The 11,223-nt window shown below is 45.1% G+C and overlaps 1 long non-coding RNA gene across 1 annotated transcript; it reads right to left on the minus strand.

Moving 5' to 3' along the window:
- Positions 1–540: 540 nt before the first annotated feature.
- Positions 541–10,537, minus strand: LOC311589369. The gene is made up of 4 exons (XR_014776523.1): positions 10,428–10,537; positions 8,937–9,094; positions 7,114–7,314; positions 541–596 (listed from the first exon to the last, which is right to left on the minus strand). It is a non-coding gene; the product is annotated as an uncharacterized lncRNA (long non-coding RNA).
- Positions 10,538–11,223: the final 686 nt, after the last annotated feature.

The following is an 11,223-nucleotide window of genomic DNA, read 5'->3' on the forward strand; positions in this document are numbered from 1 at the left end:
GCAGCAGCAGCCTCTACGATCTGCAAACTTCCTTTTGGATATTTAAAATGTTGAGACTCGTGAAAGTTCTAAGTAGTCTTGTTTAGAAATTAGAAAACTGGTATTCAACAGATTCTGGATAATGCATAAGTAGGAAAAGCAGTGGGGAAACTGAGCCCCAAGAAAAAGGACTGTAGAGACAGTCACCCACTCCTTTGTGCCTCCAACCCCTGTACAAACATCTATCCCTGAACCTGTAACTCTCCCTCAAACCCCCTGTACCTACCTTTCCCATCCCATATCCTTGAGAGAAGGCATGTCCTTTGGCCACCTTTAACCTCCCAGTCAGTCCCTAACACAAAACTTGACACATGAGGGTACCTAAGCAAGATTTGTTGGACTTTCTGAAGGAGAGAGGGAGCCAATCAAACAAACCCCCTTTTTCCAATGAAACTTCTGTTTTAAAGTTAACACACTGCAACTATGAGCACGTGTGTTCGTGCCCATGTGTGTACACTCAGAGGCCATCCTTTTTCCTCCCACCTCAAGCCTGGAAACTCACCCCAATCCTCTATCCCTTGTGTTCACAGCTCTAGCACTTTTCTTCCACCGATTTTCTAAGTTTAAAAAACGAAATGTCAAACATTTGCAAAAGTAGAAAGACAGTATCACACGTGTTCACACTTCATAACCAACTGTGACGATGCTCACCTCATGACCAGATTGGTCACAGCAAAAGCCTATTCTCTCCCCATCTTCATCCTTACACTGAACTATATTCAAAAACCCATTTTGTCTATAAATATTTCAATATGTATCTCTAAAAAATGGCTCCCTTTAGGGCCTCCTTGGCCCCATTTTTAACCTTCTTTCTCCTTTATATTCAATTTACAAATAACCCACAGAAGTGCTTTCCATTGCTCTACTTCTATTTTGTCTTCATTTCTGCAAACCTCATCCTCCTGCCCTTAGTTTCCACACTAGAACACTGAAAACACTTCTTGTTGTGTTCCGTCTCTAGCATCTCCCCATGCTCATCAACACTCTTACCGCCCCTGGTTCAAACGTCTGGGGTATTAGCTAAAGACGAGATGATTAGAAGTTCAAGGCCATCCTTAGCTACATAGCAAATTCAAGGCCAGTCCGGGTCACGTAAGATCCTATCTCAAAACAAAGCAAATAAAGAAATGTCACAAAATAGTCCCTACACTGATTTTCCCGCAATATCTAGTACGTAATAAAAAATTATTAGGCACACCAAGAATTACAATGTGATACATACCGTTAAAACTAAAAGCAATAACTAGAAACCAACATATGACAGTCTCATATTTGTAATTTATCAGACAAATTCAAATAAATAAAGAAAAATACATTCAAATCATTGAGGTAAAAATAGAATCTTAATAAATGAAAGGACAGACTTTCAACAGAGACGGGAGAGTGCATTTAAAACTGGAAGTGAAAGCTTGCTGCTTGGACTTCTAAGTATATTGAAGACAACAGAATAAAAAAAAATCTAGTAGATTGAGAAACAGATCGATATAAACCTATCCAATCTGTTAAAAAAAAAAAAAAAAGGAAAAAATGGATAAAATGACCAGGGCCTCGAAGCCCAAAGGACAATAGCAAACAGTCTACCTGATGCAGCTTGGATTTCCCTGAGGAGAAGATGATGATAAAAGTAAGAAAATTACTGAAGAAATACCAAGGTCTTAGCTGTCAGCTGTTGGAGGAGACAAAGGAACCAGCCAAAAAAATGAAAGCATCGCCTGGGTTTGTGGCTCAGTGGTGGAGGACACAGACATGGACACAAGGCCTTGAATCTAAACCCCAGGGGGCAGAAAACTAAAGTTAAGAAAGAAGCTTCTCGCACTGGGCAGTCAGTCATCAATGCAGAGAAACATCATTGGTCAAAGTGCTGAGAACAAGAGATTGAAATGCTCACCTCTAAATGGGATGCCTTTATCAGCCCTCTTCTCCACCCACCAAGCCCAGGGAGCATTGAAAAAGAGGAAACACAAAGAATGTAAGAGCAAAGGGTGAAAAGAAGCTCTGTGAATGCTGTCTTGGTGACATGGCATTGCTGCCCACCCATGAGATTCACAGCAGCTAAGGTCACCGTACAAAAGCAGCCAATGTTCAAACTTCCAACACAGATGGGGGAGGTGCTCTCCAGATCCCGCCCCATACACGAGGAGCTATTGGCAATGGGGAGCTATGGGAGGGAGGGAGGAGGGAAATTATTCTTTTTTGAGGATGTTCTCACTGGTAGATTTCCCATGTTCAAGTGGGTGGCCCAACAGCCATACACGGATGGGCAGTACTCATTGGGCTGAGGTGAAAGGAGGATGAGAAAGAAAAAGAAGTCACTCTGGAAGCTGTAGTTGGTTGGAGGGCATATACTGGAAAGAATAAGGGGAGAGTTGGAGGAAGAAAATGTGAGTGGGGTGTAATCATGTCTTATTGTATACATGTATAAAATCCTCAGGAAAGGGGAGTGTTTATAATTGTAAAAGTCTTCAGCCACAGTTCAGTACCAGCAAGAGCTAGAACTGGACATGGTGCTGACCCACTGTTTGTTTCTTTTCCTTTCTTTTTCTTTTGTTTGTGAAATAGCTCACCAGTTTCTGGGCAGATGGGCTAGAGCAACTAGGGATTATCTCACTTTTGACGGAGCCCACAATAAAAGGTTCCTTTGGTTTTGTGGACTAGCGGTGTTCCCAGGGAGAGAAACAGGCAAGGACCAGAGTGGGAAATTATGAAGTGCTAAGAGAAAAGAACAGCATCTTTAAGTTTTCGCCTTTCCCCTACAGCAGAGTGGTTCAGCAGAGGTGTCTGAAGAGGTCTTCGCACCAGGCATGAAAGAAAGAGAGCCAGACAATGGCACCAGGCTAGCTGCAAAACATCTGACCAGCCTGAGGGTCCTGAGTCCTTAACTGCAATTTCTTCACATACTGCCATGTCTGTACTTGCTGGACAGGGGCTGGAAGAAGAGAGATTTCCCCCAGAGGCTTGTGGGGAGCAAAGCCTTTCTCCTAGCCCATAGTCAGTGATGAAAACTAACACATAGGTTTTCAACCAGAAGCCAAACTCTTCAGAAAGAATAGCTGAAAATTGCATTCGATGAAAAACTTCAGCTTATAAAGCCAAGCAGCTCAGTGAGCCTCAAGCTGAATAAATACAAAGAATGCTACATGTAGGTACTTCATTGTCAAACTGCTGGGAACCGACAGTAAAGAGGAAATTCTGAAAACAATCAGAGAACATAAGATTTCGCATGCAGGGAGCAATAATAGAAATTCTGGCTGACTTATTGCCAGAAAATGGGAAAAAAGGAATGAGGAGGGGGAAGAGGAGAAAGAAAGGGAGGAGGAAGATGACCAGGAGTCAACAGAATCTCCTCTAAAATACTGGGCGTGGAGGTGGAGGTGGGGTGGAGGGCTAGCCCTGTTAACTTATATTTCCATAGCCAGAACAAAGGTTTTTTTTTAAAAGCAAGAGTGAAACCAACATTTCACAAGAGGTGGGGAGAGAGGGGGGAAGGGAAGGAGGGAGGGAGAGACAGAGAGGGACCGTGAGAATATGTGGTTAGCATGCTCTAACTCAAGATGCTGGAGGATGGCCCCTCTGACTTGGAGAGTGACCCCAGAGAGAACAAAAAGAAATGGAGCACCAGCTTTTGATTGGTAGCCCATGTCCTAGTGGATGGGCCCACCCCCATGCACACATGGGCAGCACCAATTAGGCTCCAGGTGCTACTAATAATTGTTCTTGTTTTTTAAAAGGGCAGGAAGCTGGTAGGGAGATGGGTTGCTGAGCCCCAGAGGAAGTTGGAGGGAGGGAGGGGAGGAGGTAGTGAGAGCGGACGAGATCAAAATACATTGCATACATGTCTGAAACTTTCAAAGAATAAATAAAGATACTATAAGAAAGGAAGGAAAGAATAAGTAGGAACCCAGGATTGGCAAACAAACAAGTGTAATAGTAGTGTTATTCTTCTCATAGTTTCTTTAGAACACCACTCAAAGCACAAATAGTAACGCCATAAGGAAGGTCTTACAATTCATAGAAGTAATAGACATGAGCGCCTGTTAGCCTGGAGGAGGGGGCATCGGGGGTTACGTGAAATGGGGAGATTCTTCAATGTGTGAAGCTGAGGGCAGGAAGCAGGACTGTTCGGGTGTGACGGGTGTGACGTGGGAGGTGAGAAGCAGAAGGCTGGGGAAGCAGGGGCGACACTGCCTCTGATAGCCAGTAATTACAAGATCGCATAATGGAAGTGGGAGGTGTGGCTCTCCTGTGAGAAGTTTGGGTTTGACCCGTGGGTCCTCAAAACTAAAAGAATATGGCTGTTTCACACTGAAATGGTAGGCTGCTGATGGTGTTTCCAGGCCTGACTCTACCTTTTAATTCTTTTTAAATTTTAGGGGTTTTTTTTAATGTATTCCCTTTACATCCTGATCATAGGTCCTCCCTCCTCTCCTCTGGGTACCCCTTCTTTTCCTCTTATTCCCCCTCCCCTACTTGTCAGATAATGGGAGCTCCCCCCCCCCCGCCACTGCCCCCACAACTAACCCACAGCAGCACATCAAGTGCCATCAAAACTGAATGCTTCTTCTTCCACTTTGGCCTGGCGAGGCAGCCTCACCAGGGGGAAGTGATCAAAAAGCAAGCAACGGAGTCCATGTCCAAGATATCCTATCCCCTTTCTAGGGGACCTACATGATGGCCAACCTATTGGCTACATGTGTGTGTAAGGGGCCTACACTGAATTCATGCATGGTCCTTGGTTGGTGCTTCAGTCTCTGCAAGCCCCTCTGGGCCCTGCCTAGTTGGATCTGTTGGTCTTCTTTTGGAGCTTCTGTCCCCTCTGGGTCCTTTTCTTCTTCCCCTCCGCCCCCGCACCCCCCAACTCCTCCACAAGACTCCCCATACTCCATCCAATGTTTGGCTGTGAGTCTCAGCATCTGTTTTAATCTGCTGTGGGGTGGAGTCTCTCAGAGGGCAGCTATGCTAGGCTGCCATATGCAAGCCCATCAGAGCTTTGTTGCTGGTGTCAGGGGTTGGCTCTCTCCCATGAAGTAGGCCTTGGGTTGGAGCAGGCACTGGTTGGACAGTCCCTTCATCTCTGCTCTATCGTTTTCCATGCACTTCTTGTAGGCAAGGCAAATTTTGGATCCAAGTTTTTGTGGGTGGGAGTTCCCCTCCCTCCACTAGGATTTCTGTCTAGTAAGCGGGTGTCCTTTTCAGTCTCCATGACTCCTCCTACTAGGAGTCTCAGAATCACCCCGTATCCTGCCAGAAGCCTACCCTGCCATAGATGTCCAGCTTGTCTCAGAGATGACCCTGCCCAGGGGTTCTCTTCTCTGTACAAGTCCTCTGTCCTCACACCCTCTCTCCCCATATCTGATCTCCACCATCACTTCCCTCTCTCCCTATATCTGATCTCCACCATCACTTCCCTCCACACTTGCTCTCCTACCCCGTTCCTTCTCTTCAACTGCTTCTGCTGTCCATTTTATTTCCCCTTCTGAGTGATATGTAAGCATCCTCCCTTGGGTCCTCCTTGTTATTTATCTTCTTTGGGTCTGTGAATTGTAGTATGGTTATCCTATAGTATGTGTCTAATATTTGCTTTATAGGTGAGTACATACCATGTGTGTCTCTTTGGGTGTGGGTTAATTCACTCAGGATGATCTTTTTTAGTTCCATCTATTTGCCTGAAATTTTCATGACTTCCTTGGTTTTGATAGCTGAGTAGTATTCCACACCTTTCAATTTCCAATGCCCAATTTACCAGAAGCGTTTGTTCTCCTCCAGAATCTGCACTACACAAGAACATGCTTTATTTTTTACATTCTACCAATTTTCTCCATTGTTTGTGTCTTCAATTATGTTTTATCATGGGTTTAAAAGATGCATATTATATGGCATGCTATTATTGTACTGACTACAATCATCCAGTTTCTGGGGGTACTGGTGCTAATATCCTCTTCAGATACTAAAAATCTCCGAATGTTCAGGCCCTTGTGTAAAATGGCACAGTGTGTGGGCATACCCTATGAACATCCTGCAGCATCCTTTAAATCATCTCTAGGTGACTCCTAACACATAACACAGTATAAGCACACCAGCTGCAAGTAGCCATTATATATACATTATTTAAGGGAAAGTTGAAGGGGGGAAAGTTCAAACTTGTTTCTGTACGAACATAATTTTTCCTGAGCATTTTTTGATTCATAGTTGGTCAAACTGGGAACACAGAGCCTATAGATAGATAACAGAAGGCCGACTATATTACAACCATGACTTTTTCTATCACAGACGTGGAGAAAACAGGTCCATAACAACAACAACAACAACAACAACAAAATGAGCAGAAAAGAGGGGCAGTCTCAGATGCCAGAACAGTAATAGAGGGAACAATAACTTAGCAGCTAAGTTTTTTAACTGGTCAACATCAAAGAATAGTTGTTGACATTAGTAAGTCTTGGATCAAAACGTGAGGCAAGAATGAAGATTTCGTAATGGCTGTGTAAACAGGCACGCCTCCTTTTCTGCCTGTGTCCGTCTCCGGAGTCACCTCTCTCTTTGCCCCCCCCACCCCCCCACCCCCCCCACCCCCCTCCCTTTCTCGCTTGCTCTTTTCACCAGTCTTCTCCCTGTCACTCTCATGGGTCTCCTAACTAATCTCTCTTAACTCCCTGCAAACTCTAACTCCTCCCTCCTTTAGGGCAACACATAATTTCTTAGAACCTGTCAGGCTCAAGCTGGTCATGTGAACCCCTTTGTGAAGCCCAGTCCGTGCTGATGTATAAATCTGTCATCATAAAATAAAGGCATAGACTTTAGTCTTGGCATTTTGTTCTTTGCCCTTGACAACTGTCTAGGTTGGGGCTGGTGAATTCTAATAACAGTCTATCAAAGCCCTGATGTGCTTGGTGTTATGATAGTCTAGAGAGCTACAAGCATCTTATAAATAGCCAGCTTGATGTTGCTGGCTCTTGAATTCCCCAGATGTCAAGACTCCTGTTAAGATAATTTTTGATGGCCTGAACCTGGATTCACATGGGGCCTCCAGTCTGGACCTTTGCGCATCAGTCGGCAGAGTGGGTAGTCCTCTGTTCTCACCTTTTGGAGCCTTTCTTCTGATGTTGCCTGAGTGAGTCTGCCTTTGCTAGAGAGCTCTTGCTTGGTGTTGATGCATATGACAACAGCTTCTCTCATCCTCCCCAGGTATCCAGGCAGCGCTGCTCAGCTCTCCCATGACTTTGCTCCTGTTTGCTTCTTGTCGCTGCCTCTGACTTGTCTTTCTTCCAGCACCAAGAAAGCCTGGGGTGGAGAAAAGGCGGGCAGGAATGTCCTCTTCAATCTATGCCTTGTATTTCTTTCCTGTGTAGAGTGTATACACCCACTCTTAATTCATTTTTTTCTTTTGGTCAATAATTCCATCAAATATTTACTGAGTACCTCCTAGGCATTGGGCAACAGCAAATACCACAGGTTATAGTCAAATGGGAGTGAAGAAAGTAGACGTTATATAACAAATTATTCAATTAATGCTTTGACCACAAATAAGAGAAGGGTTAGGTAAGAAAGGTGCTGTGAGAATAAGTGGGGACCCTATCAGATCCGGGCATCAGAGAAGGCTTCCATGAGACAATTTTGAACAAAGCACAAGTTAAAATGCAATGTGTTTAAATGACAGATAGAAAAAAAAAATCAGAAAGGCTCCAGAGTGGTTGAGGTACAGAGGACCCACAGAAGGTGACTGTGACAGATTAGCAAGACTCTTTTTTTTTTTTTTTATAAAAACCCAGCAGGTGTCTGGAGGACTGAGGCTCTATCTAAAAAGTAGTGGAAGTTGAAAGATTGTCAGTCATCCGTTGCATCCATTTCAAAGTCAGTTCAGGTACAGAATGAAACCAACTCACAGACATAGAGACGCCTCTGATTTTCAATGCCACCGACTGGAGGGAACTCTCAGCCCTCCCACCGCTGTGGCTCTGACAATCTGTCCTCCTGACCAGAAGTATTGGCCAATACGTCATATTAATGGAAACAGCACAGTCAGTGGCAGCACTGGCTAACTGGACCCTTCTGATTCCACCTAAGCCAGAGATGAGACTGTCCTCATGACAGCATCATCTCTCAAATGGGTGGTCCTCTGCCCGGATCTGTGGGCATGTGAGATAATACTGGGTGTGGTTATAAAATCAGGCAGATTTGTGTAACGGTTTCCTCTGAGATTGAAACAGTTCATCCTGCAGGGGAAGCTCTCTAAACAGAAAGGTCAACCACTCAAAATAGCTTCAGGAAGTCCCTAAAACTGACCAGATTCACTAGGCCCCTCCCTGTCAGAGTAAACAGGAAAAGCTCAGTCTGAAGGAAGCCACAATGAGAAGACTCAGACCAGCCTGGTTGCAAAAAAAAAAAAAAAAAGACTTGAGACCAGAGCAGCTGCTTGAAAGAAGCAGAAACCAGCTGAGCTGCCTGGAAGAGATTTAAACCAACTGAGGCACCTGGAAAGGACACTCTCCAACCTGCTGAGGTGCATGCAGGCTGTGCAGTGTGCTCCAGATTCCCTACTTGGTGAGCTGTCATCCTTCTGGGGTGGGCCTTGGTGATGCAGCTGTCTTTGAGTCATTTTTGCTCCTGTTACCCACATTCCTATGTGTAACCTCAGGAAAAGTCACAATTCACCGAATGGGACTTTGATGGTACCTGTATGTTGCTCTGTCATGGATTCTGTATCTGGGTTGAGTAGACATGTGTGTTGGGTCTTCCCAGGAGAAGTTTTGCCACACAACAGGCAGAGAGATTATCACACACACACATACACACTTCCTATGTGAATATTTATTATGTAACAGGATTATAATGAGTGATCTCCCCTAAGCTGCAGGAGTACAACATCAGACCATCTTCTACTGGGCAAGTCTGGGGGTTTCCACCTGGCTTGGGCAGGGGCTGTGGTCCTTCATTCTCATCTTCTGCTCAGTCTTGCCCTGTTAGATGTTTATGAGTCACCCTTCTCCATGGGGCTCTGTACCCCATGAATGTGGCCATCAGTAAACTCCCTTGTCCTCCAGTTTGCACATGAAGTTGGTCCCTGGGAGTCACAGAGGAAAGAGAGAGCATGAGTGTGACCCTTCTGTCACAGGGTCCCCCACTCCTCTAGGTGGGCCTCCCATACTGACCTCATGGCTTCGGTAACTCTTCACTCCTCACTCCTCTCAAGTAATGGCTCCTGGCATTGTTGACCCATGGACACTGCTCTGCCCCTTGTTGCTGTCCCATACTTTGCCCATGCTTGTGCAAATAGCACTTTTACTCAACCACTTAAGGCTGCTACCCTGAGTGCCAGGCTTCCTTCCTGTCCTGCAGTACCAAACTCAGAGCTGCCTAATCCTCATGTGTGCTCTGGTCTTAAGACAGCAACTACTAGCTTTTCCTTTCTGGTACATTTTGGTTTGGATTCCCTAGTGACTGGCCTCTGTAGGCTCTTGAACTAGGTGGATAAATCCAGCAAGTGCAGAGAAACCAGAAAAACATGACTGCCTCTCCAGGTTCTCCCTGATCCACCATATGTGCTGCCATCCACACTGCTCTCCATGCCAGTGCCTCAGATCCTTCCATCCCCTTCCCCTAGTCTGTCATTCTCTTCCACCAGAAATCTGAATGGCTCACTCCCTCATTATTGTAAGGCCTTTCCTACCAACATCTGTTTTCAATTAACTTCTTACAGTTGGTACTCACATACCAGCCCTTGATACCACCTTCCCTAATTTATTTTATCCATAGCATGTCAGTTCTGCTTGGTAAAGATTTGGGTTTCTTATTGATCACACACACACACACACACACACACACACACACACACCATACATGCACACATGTGTGTGCACAAGCACACACACATACACACTCACATGCACACATGTATTCTGTCTCTAATAACCAGTTCCAAATTCTATGTGCTATTTTCTGAACTAACACAATCTCACTTCAGAAGGTAGATATGTAGAAGGGACATGAGTGCATTATTTTGGACCCCAACACAGCCACTTCCAGCAAAATCTTACCTTTGGCAAGGGTCCTACCTCACCCACAGCATTCTGCATAGTGCAGAACAGGTCTGTCTGTGCCCTGGGTTAGTTTATGCCATTTCCACTTTGGATGCACCTACAGGGAACTGACAAACCATTCTTTTCTGCCTGGTCTCCATTCCAGAAGCAGAACCACACAGTAGAAGAATAAAGTTCTCCTTGATCTGGGAAGATGACCCCTCTGATCCTGAAGTTAAGTATGCACTTTGAACACACACGACCATTCACACGGCATCCATTGTGGAAGCTCCTACTACATGCTAGGCTTTGTGCTAGCCGCTGAGGAAGCCAAGATGAATAAAATACAGCCCCTTCTCTCCAGGTGCTCTGACATACCATGCTGGACTTCTATGGGGTGGAGAGATGAAAGCCATTTTCTTCTGCAGCACAGAAGCAACACACCAGACTATGTATTTCCATTGCCCAGCACATGGAGAAACAGCCTGTACCCAGGAAAGCCATGTCTTGACCCACAAGCTGCAGACTGAGAAACCGTACACGTGGTCTACATTAACAATGAGACCCAGGAAAATCTCAACATCTCTCGGAGAATCCCTGCCAGACCTCAGGCCTGGCTCTCACAGCGGGCTCACAAGTGCATCCTTGTGAATATAAATACATGAGCAAATGAGAAGGCAATAAACACACTAATGACAATAGCATATGAATGTCACAAGTGGGTTGAGTACCAGCCCACCTTCATGAGCTCTGGGCTAAAGCATCCTGGCTATGGATCCTCAGAAACTGGAGAGGTAAAGGCCAGAGCCCAAAGAGGGCTCAGCATTAGGAGAACAAGCTAATGATGAAGAGAACAAACAGAACAGATCAGTAAACTTACTTCAAGATTAGCTCTTTGGCCCCTGGAGTGTCAGCTGAGCATTGATTATTAATTAGATGGTGGGATTGCACTCAACAAAAAAGCACATGAGAGCCCTGGGTGCTTTTAAATACAGCACTGACTACTTGCATCCTGTGGGAGCAGTGCTCTGTAGGAACTATAGTTTCTCATGAATAATGTTCGGGCATGACTTGTTGGGATAGCCATCAATTAAGCCACATGATTCCTACTATTTACACACACACACACACACACACACACACACACACACACACACACACATTTCATTAAAAA

This window comes from Acomys minous (genome assembly GCF_964271855.1).
Source record: "Acomys minous genome assembly, chromosome: 18".
Classification (NCBI taxonomy): Eukaryota; Metazoa; Chordata; class Mammalia; order Rodentia; family Muridae; genus Acomys; species Acomys minous.